The sequence below is a fragment of the Heptranchias perlo genome, chromosome 2, assembly GCF_035084215.1.
Source record: "Heptranchias perlo isolate sHepPer1 chromosome 2, sHepPer1.hap1, whole genome shotgun sequence".
In the NCBI taxonomy this organism is placed as follows: domain Eukaryota; kingdom Metazoa; phylum Chordata; class Chondrichthyes; order Hexanchiformes; family Hexanchidae; genus Heptranchias; species Heptranchias perlo.
Genome location: NC_090326.1, coordinates 105,831,713 through 105,843,561, shown reverse-complemented (window position 1 = coordinate 105,843,561; position 11,849 = coordinate 105,831,713). Strand labels below are relative to the sequence as shown.

Below are 11,849 nucleotides of genomic sequence, written 5' to 3'. Positions count from 1 at the left end.
AGTGAAAATCGCCCCCAAATTTACTCTCACAGTTTTTCTTGTTACTGTCAGCCATTGTGTGTGTATGAAGCTCTTGAAAGAAAATTTAAGGATAATGTTAGGTGTTTGTATATAATTTATTTAATTATATCTAGACTGATCCCATCCTTCTGCGGTTTCTTAATAGCTGCTCTTAATACCTTCCAAAAGGGAGTGGGACAGGCCAGCGAAAATATATAAGTTCAAGAAGTTACTTTAAGCACAATTTGTCATTGTTGTAAAGTAATCAACATCAATTGAAGTCTATTAATATTCTTGCAATTTCATATCGGTGAAGTAGCCAAGGAGATATGTTCAATTTGATCAATTCTCTTAAATAACATCAGTGTTACCAACTTGAGTCTCAGGTAGTTAACTGTGAAGTGAATGCCATCAATCACTGCTGTAACTCAGCTCTGTTGTTTGGTTGCTGCTAGCTACTTCAAATGATTACCTCTTTCTCTGTAGTTCCATTCTTGAAACTAGACTATCGAGGTGAGTATGTTCTAGTACAGTGAAGCGGAGCACTATTTTACTTGATCATTTATCTGGATCCTGATCTTGGCTTCTTTTTGCCTGACCCTCTATCAAAAAGGTAGAAAATACCAGTCTTCCTGGAAGAACACCAATAATTTCATTTTATTTAAATAACTTAGTTTACTTGGTACACGTATGTTTTGCATCAATACACATGCGAGTACAGATTTGTTCACAATTTACATTAACGATTTGGACTTGGGAATTGGAAGTACATTATCAAAATTTGCAAGCGACACCAAATTGGGGGGTGTAGTTAATACAAAGGAAGAATGTGTCAAAATACAAGAAGATATTAATAAACTTATAGAATGGGTGTGTAATTGGCAAATTAATTTCAATATAGACAAGTGTGAGGTATTACATTTTGGTAGGAAGATTAAGGGGGCCACATACTGATTGGATAATAAGAGTCTAAACGGGATAGAGGAGCAAAGGGATCTCGGGGTACAGATACACAAATCACTAAAATTAGCAACGCAGCTTAATAAGGCCATAAAAAAAGCAAACCACGCACTTGGGTTCATTTCTAAAGGGATAGAACTGAAAAGCAGAGAAGTTATGTTAAATTTGTACAGAACCTTGGTTAGACCACACTTGGAGTGTTATGAACAGTTCTGGTATATTTTATAAAAAGGATATAGAGGCATAAGAGAAGGTGCAAAAATGATTCACATGGATGATACCAGAACTAAAAGATTATACTTATCAGGGAAGATTGAGCAGGTTGAGGATCTTTTCTCTAGAAAAGATAAGATTGAGGGATGACCCGATAGAGGTCTTTAAGATTATGAAAGGGTTTGATAGGGTAGACATAGAGAAGATGTTTCCACTTGTGGGGGAGACCAGAACTAGGGGCCATAAATATAAGATAGTCACTAATAAATCCAATAGGGAATTCAGGAGAAATTTCTTCACCCAAAGAGTGGTAAGAATGTGGAACACGCTACCACAAGGAGTAGAGGAGGCAAATAGCATAGCTGCATTTACAGGAAAGCTAAATAAGCACGAGAGAGAAAGGAACAAAAAGGGATGCTGATAGGGTTAGATGAAGAGGGGTGGAAGGAGGCTCATGTGGAACATAAACTCCGGCATAGGCCAGTTGGGTCCACTTGCCTGTTTCTGTGCTGTAGACTCAATGTGACTCAACGGGGGCTATCTGTCTTGGCTTTTATCCTCCTCACTTTAAACACAACATTTAACATGTGGTATTATGCCCTGGGCACAATACAGTTCAATTGTGCAAGCAACGTTGAATAAAACAGAATAAATATCTATATCTTGAAAAGATCTTGAAATTATTTCTTTCCATTTCACATCTGTCTTTTTGCTAGTATTCTATACATATGCCTGAAGGACACTCTCCAAAGACATTTGCTTCTCTGCCAGTTCTCATAATCCAAATCCCAGCACATGTGCGTGTGAGCAAATCTGTTTAATTGGCACCTCCCCAATCTTTCTCCATGTACGCACCACCTAGAAAGAAATTGTAAACAATCTGTAATTTGCCTACCTATTGACACTGAACACTATAAATTAACTTGCAAAGGCCTTGCAAACAAAGACAGGAACACCTCTTTTAACACTTCTTGTAGCCATTATGTGTTTCCTTTTGCATGCTGCAAAACTCTTAGGTTTTCAATGTTTTGTTGCTTTGGAAACTTACGGAAGATCAGCTCATTTGCCTTATTGTATTTTGTATAAATAAAGGCCCTTTTGCCTAATGAAGAAACTCACAGATTATGCAGTATACATTATGAAGTAGCTATATATCGACTGTATTGAACAAAATGAAGACGTTTGAAAGGGTGATCTGTGATCCCATACTCCTGGTGGGGAGCATCACTTGCAGGGAGCGTAGGTTGGAGAATGAACGTCCAACATGAGCACCCTGTGACTAAAGCTCCCTAACAGGAGTGCAGAATCACTCCTTTGATAAAAATCATACTTAGCATGCTACATAAAGTACAACTTTCTAACAACAATCACTGGGGTAGAGATTCCACTCATTTACGTCAATAATATCAACACAATCCGGGCAGAATCAGCCAAATCAGCCCAAAAGATCGGGGATTTTTAAACGTAAATGAGTTACACCCAAAACCACTTACTTTAAGGTGTTCTGCGATCTTTTAAGATTCAATCCGCCAGGATCAGACCCCGCCCACAAGACTGGCCACGCCTTCAGGTCGACATTGCGAATTTCCCCCAATTGTGCTGGGTAGGGAAGGCTCTTCAAATTGCATTCATTTTCTTAGGTGCACAGGCACTAGTAGGCATGTTTTAAAAGTAATTACATATCAAAAAATATTTAATTTACTAAGAAATTGACTAGTGTACAACAATGAAACTAGTAAATGGTTCAGCATACATTTTTTTAAGTCATTTCAGTGATTTTAAATCAGGTTACTCACAGGTGGAAGACCAGACACTCTTATTAAAAATGCTTATTATTTGTGATAAACCCATTTTCAGCTGTATTACTAAAACTGCAGCAGGTTACCACTCTTACATACATCAAAAAAATGTATGATTAAATTCTAATACGCTGCCCGATTGTGCTGGTTCATGGAAGATCTTACATTTGTGATTATGCAAATTCATTTTAGCAGAAGCTTGATCCATAACCTAACCAGCGCAATTTCGGGTGCTTTTTAGGTGCAATTTCCCGATTGCGCCCAAAGCAGAAACTCTACCTCATTATGTTTGTCTGTACATTTAAGGGGTAATTTAGTGAGGCTTCATGATGGATAGGAGCACAGGCTGCAGAATCAACATTATTACTGTTATACTCCTATCTCTGACCTGCACTCCCATCTAGTAAACTTTATAAAACTACCTCTTTATTCTACTGCAAAAGTTGTTTTCAATGTTTATAATTAATTCAGATATTGAAAAAGCACTGTAAAGTATAGGTAATTTGTACAAAAACTTGACTTAGCTTTCTAAAATACTCACAGAAGACATACCAGAGGCAGACTTGGAAATATATTGCCGTTCCTTCATCGTCTCTGGGTCAAAATCCTGGAATTCCCTTCCTAACAGCACTGTGGGAGAACCTTCACCACATGGACTGCAGCGATTCAAGAAGGCGGCTCACCACCACCTTCTCAAGGGCAATTAGGAATGGGTAATAAATGCCGGCCTCACCAGCGACACCCACATCCCATGAACAAATTAAAAAAAAGATGCAAGTCCATCTGTTTAAAAAATATTACTCAGTGTATGAGGAAAATAATTCTGATCTGCTTTAGTTTAAGCTTTGGAGACCCTATTTTCATTTGCTCATAAAGCTGAAGACCAATCCAATAATGTACGGTCATGTGTGATCTTCCTTGGACCCCCCCCAACAAATACAGATACATTAACCTCCCTCACTAAACTGCCAGAGATTTAATTACTACCAATCTACTTCCACCACTGCTCCAGCACTACCCAGAATACCAAGACCACCAGAGAAGACAAAAGCATACAGACTACTAGACAGGCAAGGATCAGATGTACCCCTGGGTCACCAGAAATTGGACTTCCCCGTTAAATCAGGACTTATATCTAGCAAGAATAATTACAATATTTGATTAGGATTTTCATTTAGAATATAAATTTTATCTGCAAAGACTATTATTGTTTGGAAAAAGAGAATTAGGTGCAAGAAATGTTCCTAAGCATGTGTCCAACCATGATCCTAAGTAAACTCCCTTCCAAAAACTGTCGGTGGGGGTTGAAATTTTTAAAAAAGGCCTCAATGTCTCAGTTTCCAAACATAATGGGCCAGAATTTGCTGTCAAAATAATGGCAAGGCTAATGGCACTCATCATTATTTATGGATAAATGGTACAGCAACTTGAGGCGAGGAGTGGATGGGCGGTTAAATATGAATATCCAAAAGTTGCAGTCCGAGTTGTGCCATTCCACCGTTAGCTTCATGAAAACGGCATCTCGCCCTTAGTCTCCCCATTTTTTTTTAGGAACTTACTACATTTGCCCATTAATTGCCCATTAAATTCGCCACAAAAACTTTCTGTGTAAGTCTGGTCATTACAAGCATAAGTACCCTTTTAACTACATGACCAGTGTTATTGACTGCCAATCAATTTCTCTGGCACCAAAAATTAACTATTACAAGTGTGGAGTCTCATTCCTTCAGGTCTTGAATTTTTCAGGGAGATTTTAAAAATGTCAAATTTAAAATTTTAATTTTATTTTTCCTACTTTTCCTTTCTGTCTCTTTTTTCTCTCTCTTAATCCAAACTTTCTTTCCCTCTCATTATTTTTCTTTCTATACCTGATTTGACACCCTCTTTAATTCACCCTCCTTCTCGGTCCTTCCTGTGTTTATTTCCCAATCCTTAAATCTCATTGGTTAAGGAGATATGCTGTTGCTTACCTTGTTCACTCAGGCCCCAGATGCCCTGTTTCCCTCGCTGTGCCATTAACAGCTCACACTTTCAGCAACTTTGTGAGCAAAAATGTTTTGAACTGAAGGCTGCAGGGGCAAGTCTATCTAGTGGCAGACGTTTTAGATGCCCTGCTGCATGCAAATTCTAGCCCAATGCCTCAGTGGAACCGGGTCAAAAAGACCTGGAAATTCTTAGGTTTAATCCCTGATCTGTGCTGAGTTGGTTGAGCCCTGATTTTAACCTGGGGCGGGTTTGGGACAGGTGGGGTGCGGAATGAGCTGGAGTCCCCCTCAGGCTCCTGGGCGTGAGGCCCAGACCATTTTAACTCCCAGGCCTCATTTAACTATGATGTGGAGATGCCGGTGATGGACTGGGGTTGACAATTGTAAACAATTTTACAACACCAAGTTATAGTCCAGCAATTTTATTTTAAATTCACAAGCTTTCGGAGGCTTCCTCCTTCGTCAGGCACCTAATTCTCTTTTTCACATCGTTCACCTGACGAAGGAGGAAGCCTCCGAAAGCTTGTGAATATAAAATAAAATCATTTAACTATGTCTGCACTGTCTCCCACCTGAAGCCGATGGGCGTTACATCAGGTCCCCGGCATAAAGTTAGTGCTGGGAGAGGGGTCTCCACTGCAACCAGTGATGAGAGGGAGGGGGAAGGCCGTCCCTGGAAGGCCCAAGGATTCCTTGTGGGGCCCTAAGGAACATTCACAAGGAGTCCTCACAAATATTAAAAAGCTATACTTACCTTGACCTCTATTAACCACTCTGCTGCCTCCTGCCAGGTTTCGCTGGCGAGTTTAGCACTGTGCAGATCTCCCACAGTTTTCAGGCAGTCATCGGGCTGCGACTTTCACATTTTAATTTGGCCCCTGTCTGCCTACGGCGAGTGGCCTCCATGCTGCCGGAATCCCGGCAGTTAAAATGGTGAGGGGCTGGAATGCCGTGGGAACACAATCAACCCGGCTGCCATTTTAACCCACACCCACACCATTCCCGCCCGGCAGGCTGGGTTAAATTCAAGGCTTCAATCTCAGCCAGGGCAGTGGCAGGGCTGCTGCAATTGGCCTCAGTGTTGTGATGGGAAAAATCAGGCTTATTTCTGTTTCTGATCACTCGCCAGTGACTCCCACTGGAAAACGTGGATGTCACCATTGAATGAGCACAGCATTGGGATCAGTGTTATTGCCCTCCATAGTCAAATAACTTGCCATGCTCACTGTTCATACATTAAGAATAACAATTTAATTAGGGTAATAGAGGGTGCCTAGGAACTGTGTCCCAGCATGAGGCAGTGTTTTTAGGAGAGAAAATAGTGAAAAATATCTAACTCTGGAAGTGCTTTTTCCAATGCCTAAAATAGATATGGCAGTCAGTCTATCAGTTACTGAATCATATTGTTATTGTCAGCCATTGTAGACAGCATTGGAAATGAGGCATTAATAAATTAAACAGGACATGGGGCACATTTAATTTCTTCAATTTGTTCTGTTTACACTATACCTGTTCCTTCCTTTCCCAGAGATCTTAAAATAACTATTTTGCTACTGTTCTGCAGTTGGAATGTGGAAGAGAAGTATAACAATATAAATTAAGAAGACATTGCTATAAGTACATGCCATAGTAATGCCGGTCTCTAATCATATATCTAGTCAGTAATTGTGCTGAAAATACAACCTTGAGAAAACCCAAATGTGACCTATTATTTCTAGTATTGGTGGTGATGTTGTACAGGGTGGATCCATCTAAAAGGCAAGAGGCAAATATATTATCACAAATAAGGGCCAATCTTTTGAACACTTGCTTCCAGCTGGGAGTCTCACCCACCAGCGGCAAATACCAAGAAATTGCGAGCGCGCTTCTCCGATTAATAGATGGAAAATCACGGGTGCTGTGCTCATGGCTTCCCAATCCGCATTCCCAGCAGGCGAAGCTCTGCACTGGGTGTGTGCATTTGTAAAGTCGGCTTTATCGATATAAACTGAATTGGAGAGTGGGTAAGCCTTTTATTTTCAATGTCAAGAAGAACAAGTCAATCATTCAGTCAAGCATTAATAGTAATGTTACCCACTTGTCTGTGAGCTGTAAGAATACAACTCCTTGGCTCAGCTCAGTAATTGTGCTGAAAATACAACTTCAAGAAAACCCAAATGTGACCTATTATTTCTAGTATTGGTGATGATGTTTTACAGGGTCGATCCATCTAAAAGACAAGATCTTAACTGTGCTGGGGAAAACATGTAGCAGCAATGTCTGGAAGGGTTGGCAGAATAATGAGAATCCAAAAGAAAGCTCCTCTATCTTTTATATCCATTCAATGATTGGATACTATAGCCTCGTTCAGCAGGTACAGTGAAAAGTCTTTTAGACCAATAAACTTTTGAGGATGGCTTGCTTCACATTACATGACTAGTACCATAAAGTTGCAATCAATTCAGCTCTAAACCTTCATTTTCATTTCAAAACACAAGACTGTTTGCAATTCAATATTCTGAATAAGTCCAATAAGTCGTTACTGAATATCATCAATATATGTTTCATGACCACTTTGCCTATTTATGGAACTCTCTCCCAGACAGTGTTGTCACCAAGGTCTCAGCCCATGTATGCATAAGTTAAAATGCAGAGTTACATTCACTGAACAAGTAGTGTTATAAAAAGCATTAATCTATTGAAAACATGTGATATGCCTGTTGATACTCTGGTAGTATTTTTTTTAAGTATTACTGTGCTCCCAGAAACCACCCAAGTTAAATTAATGAGATATCTATCTTCATTCCGGTTGCCTTCAGCTTTGTGTTGTTATTTTCCTACATAACATACAAAATTATACATATTAAGAGGAAGTACCTTGTTCTCCCAGAAATTGCTGGAAAAATAACAAGTTGACAGTGCCCGCCATTGTTAGTGCATAAAAACCCAGCAATCTGTGGCGAGGAAGAGATACGCCAGGAGTTCCGAATCGCCACAAATTGCTGGATGATTTGCACCTCTCCGCTGTTAGCCTCGTAAAAACGGGAGCTCGCTGTTAACCTCCCCATGAGTCTCAAGAAACTGCTGGATTTGCACTGTAAATACGAATGAATCATGTTGAAGACATTTAGGGCTGTTATTTCATGTCGCAAGGACCCTGTTAGTCACGTGATTTATGGTCCTGACATGAAACTCAATCTCTACGAAAGGGAACAATTGAAACCGTGGAGCCTCACTCCTGCAGGTGGTAAATTGTTCCGAGAGGTATCTTAAATTTAAAACTTTAATTTTTAAAATGTTTTCCTTACTTTTCCTTTCTATCTCTTTTATCTGTCGCTCTTAATCCAATCTTTCTTTCTCTCTCTTTGGGGGACGGCTGGGAGAGGGTCGGGAGGGGGTTAAATTGGCAAAAATCCAAAATCCGACCCCAACCCGCTACAAATGCAGCTACTTCCCATTTAACCGCAACGGGTTTGAGTGCAGCCGAGTAACCCACTCTGGAGAGGCAGGTCAGTGATTATAATATTTAAATGAAAGTCCTTTCATGAGATTTTGGCAGCAATTTGAAATTAACACCTCCTGCACGGTTTTCCCGGGGTTCGGGAAACTTGTCAGTAAAACGGAGGCGAGATTGAGTGGCACTTCATGGGGAGGACGGGAGTCACGATATGAATAAAGGCTCAGTGCTCACAGTTGCTTTCTCAGTTCTCTCTGGGAAACAGTTTGATGAGAGTTCTTGTAGTAAGAGACTTATTTGTACAGTTTGGAGGTGTTCACACAGAGAACATCACAATGGGTAGTGCCCTGGCAGCTTTAGATTGGACTTTGGACAAGGAAGACAACCAGCATCAGCAGCAGTAAGGTTATGTTGTGGAAGGAGCTGCAGTTGAACAACAGAGAAGGGAGCAACAGAGTGGTCGAGTTCGCAGGCGGCACTACCCACGTAACAGGGTGTACAGACAGAGGCTTAGCTTCCTTGACCTCTCAGAAGAGCAGTGCTTAGGAAGGCTGAGATTGTCATGTCAGGTGGGCGCAGACATCTGCAGCCTCCCAGAAGACCTGCTCCCAGGTGGACCTGGTGGCGACTCATTACCAGAGGCTGTGAAGGTCACCACCGCCCTCAATTTTTTTCCTCTGGTTCCTTCCAGGGTGTTACCAAAGACATATCGAGGGTTTCCCAGTTGGCTGCACATAAGTGCATAAGGCAGGTGACGGGTGAATTGTTTGCCTGGGCTGGGCAGTATTTAAACTTTCCCTGTAATGAAAGTAGCCAGAATGAGCGGCACTTGGATTCACAATTCTGGCTGGCTTCCCTTAAGTTCAGGGTGCCATCAACTGCACGCACGTGGCAATCCGAGCACCACCAGATCAACCAGGAGTATTGGTCAACCTCAAGGGATTTCATTCCATCAATGTTCAGCTGGTGTGCAACCACAAGGAAAAGTTCTTGCAGGTCTGCACCAGATTCCCTGGGAGCTGCCATGATGCTTTCATTCAGCGGCAGTCCAACATCCCCGACCTGTTCATACCTGGAACCAGCCTTAAGGGGTGGCTGCCAGGTGAAAAAGGATACCCCCTTCAAACCTGGCTGATGACACCTCTGAGGAACCACACCAATGAACCCCAAGCGCACTATAATGGTAGCCATATGACAACCAGATGTGTCATCGAGCAAGCCATCGGCATGCTCAAGGTGCACTTCAGGTGTCTGGAAAGGTCTGGAGTCGCCCTACAGTACTCGCCAGCGAGGGTGTCTAGGATAATCACGGTGTGCTGCATTTCTGCACAACGTAGTGCAGCAGCGAGGACTAGAGGTTGAGGAGGAACAAGCCGCTCAGCACTCTTCATCTAATGAGGATTCCAATGCAGAGGAGGAGGAGAAAGATGAAGATGGGGTACCCAACGCCAGACCAGCCGCTCACATTGCTGCTCGGGATGCCAGGGATGTCCTAATAGCTCGAAGGTTCAATTAGTCATTCATACTGGACCAAAGTAACTATCGTATCCCCTGACCCCTCCCCACACTCACCCCCCACCCACCCCCACTGACACAAAGCAGTCCTGAAGCAACCATCCACCAATTGCACATGCACCAATTGGTCTCAGTCAATTCATGCCCTCACATTCATCACCAAGCAACTGAAAACCCGATTTGCTACTCACCAGGCAAGAATGGGCAACACGGGAAAGTGGTGCAAATGAATACATTCTATATGAATAAATTAATGAATTAAACAACATTTACATAAACACCAATGTGCATACCCTCGGTGAACTATGAAGCTTTTCTCTTCTTTTCCCTACTGCTCCTACATTGTGCAACCTCTGTGGCTTCAGCAGAGGTAGAGGCAGACTGCTCTGATCCCTGCTCTGACTGCTGAGATGCTCTTGGCCAATGACCACTGGGTGTTGGAGCCCGTGAGGGCCCCACCAAAGACTGCTCCACCTGTACCTGTGCAGAGGCAGACTGAACCATTGGGAGAGGAGGCAGCATTTGCGGGTACTGGTTGAGAGGGGGGAAACACATGAGACATGGGAACGCTTTGAATGTAATTCCCACTTCCATGGCCCCTTTCTCCATCATCCCTCTCCTAGGCCAGCGGCACATCACTCCTACCTCTCTGTGGGGAAGCAGCTTGAATTGGGGTGCATCATAGTACTGGAAGGAGGAAGGAGGAGGTGAGGAAGTGCATAGAAAGGGAACGATGGGTGCTGCTAAAACTTAAGTTGGTGTGAGGAGTGATGTGAATGGAGTACGCTTGACATGACAGAGTTGGGAGGGGATGCATTATAGGATGTAGGTGAAACTGCAACTTGCTCACCTTTCCTGACCTGGTTAGGCCATTAAAACGCTTACTGCACTGCATTCAAGTCCTTGTGATCACATTCCTGCTGCTCACCTCTTGGGCCACCTCCAGCCACACCTTTTTTGTTGTGGGAGCAGAGTTTTTTTCTTATTGTTAGGGAAGAGGACCTCCTTCCTCACCCTTACTGCACCCAGCAGTATGTCTAGGGAAATGTCATTGTATGTGGCCGCAACCTTTTCACTCCTTGATTCCATCTCTCAACTTGAACGCCAGACAACACAATCCACAGAACTCCAAACCTCCTCCAGCATTGCATCTGTGAAGTGGCCCTTTAAATAGTCGAGGTGAAATCACATCATGTGGTCCACATCACGCCCACTCACTCACAGTGGAGACGCGAAACCCGGAAATAAAATTAAATTGAGGCATCCCTGTTGAAATCGGACGTTCCCATGCATCCCACAATATTGCACGTTTGTGGTCCACTATCACCCCCACCCCGCTCAGATCCCACCTCTGTGTTATTATTGGGCCCTTTATTTCTCTTTCTTTATCTAATTTGACTCTAACTCACCCATTTCCTTCTCCATTGTTCGCTCTGTTTCTTTCTCTATCCTTAAATTTCATTGGTTAAGGAGATAGACCATTGGACCCGACGATGGTGAGGTCCCAGATGCCCCATTGTCGTTGCCATGCCATTAAGAATTCACATTTCCAGCAATTTTTGTGCAAAGATGATACAACCTGAAAGAATGAGATAAAAAATCCAATTCATAGTGCCCCACTCCAGCAATTTCTGGGCCATTGTTAATACTCCATTGAAAAATCAAACTGTTATAAAGAATTATGATCTGGGCCACTGATTCTGGGATTTTTCCAGGATATTTCCTGGTAATTTGGGGATTGGATTCATTCGGCCCATTGATTTATGGTTACAGAATGAGTCAATTCCCATCTTATTATGAGTTATTTTTAACCAGTGTTTTAGCAATTGTATGACGAGAGTCAATTTTTCATGAAAACGGCTAGTAAGTGGCCTTAATTATGATTAATTTTAATGTCATTTTCTTCTTTCGATCTCAATTTTTGGACTGCTTTAAAATAAT

The 11,849-nt window shown here is 42.2% G+C and overlaps 1 long non-coding RNA gene across 1 annotated transcript; it reads right to left on the bottom strand.

Moving 5' to 3' along the window:
* Positions 1–731: 731 nt before the first annotated feature.
* LOC137334148 (uncharacterized) lies at positions 732–11,426 on the bottom strand. Its single transcript, XR_010966081.1, has 3 exons — positions 11,318–11,426; positions 2,667–2,824; positions 732–2,031 (listed from the first exon to the last, which is right to left on the bottom strand). It is a non-coding gene; the product is annotated as an uncharacterized lncRNA (long non-coding RNA).
* Between the last annotated feature and the right edge of the window lie 423 nt (positions 11,427–11,849).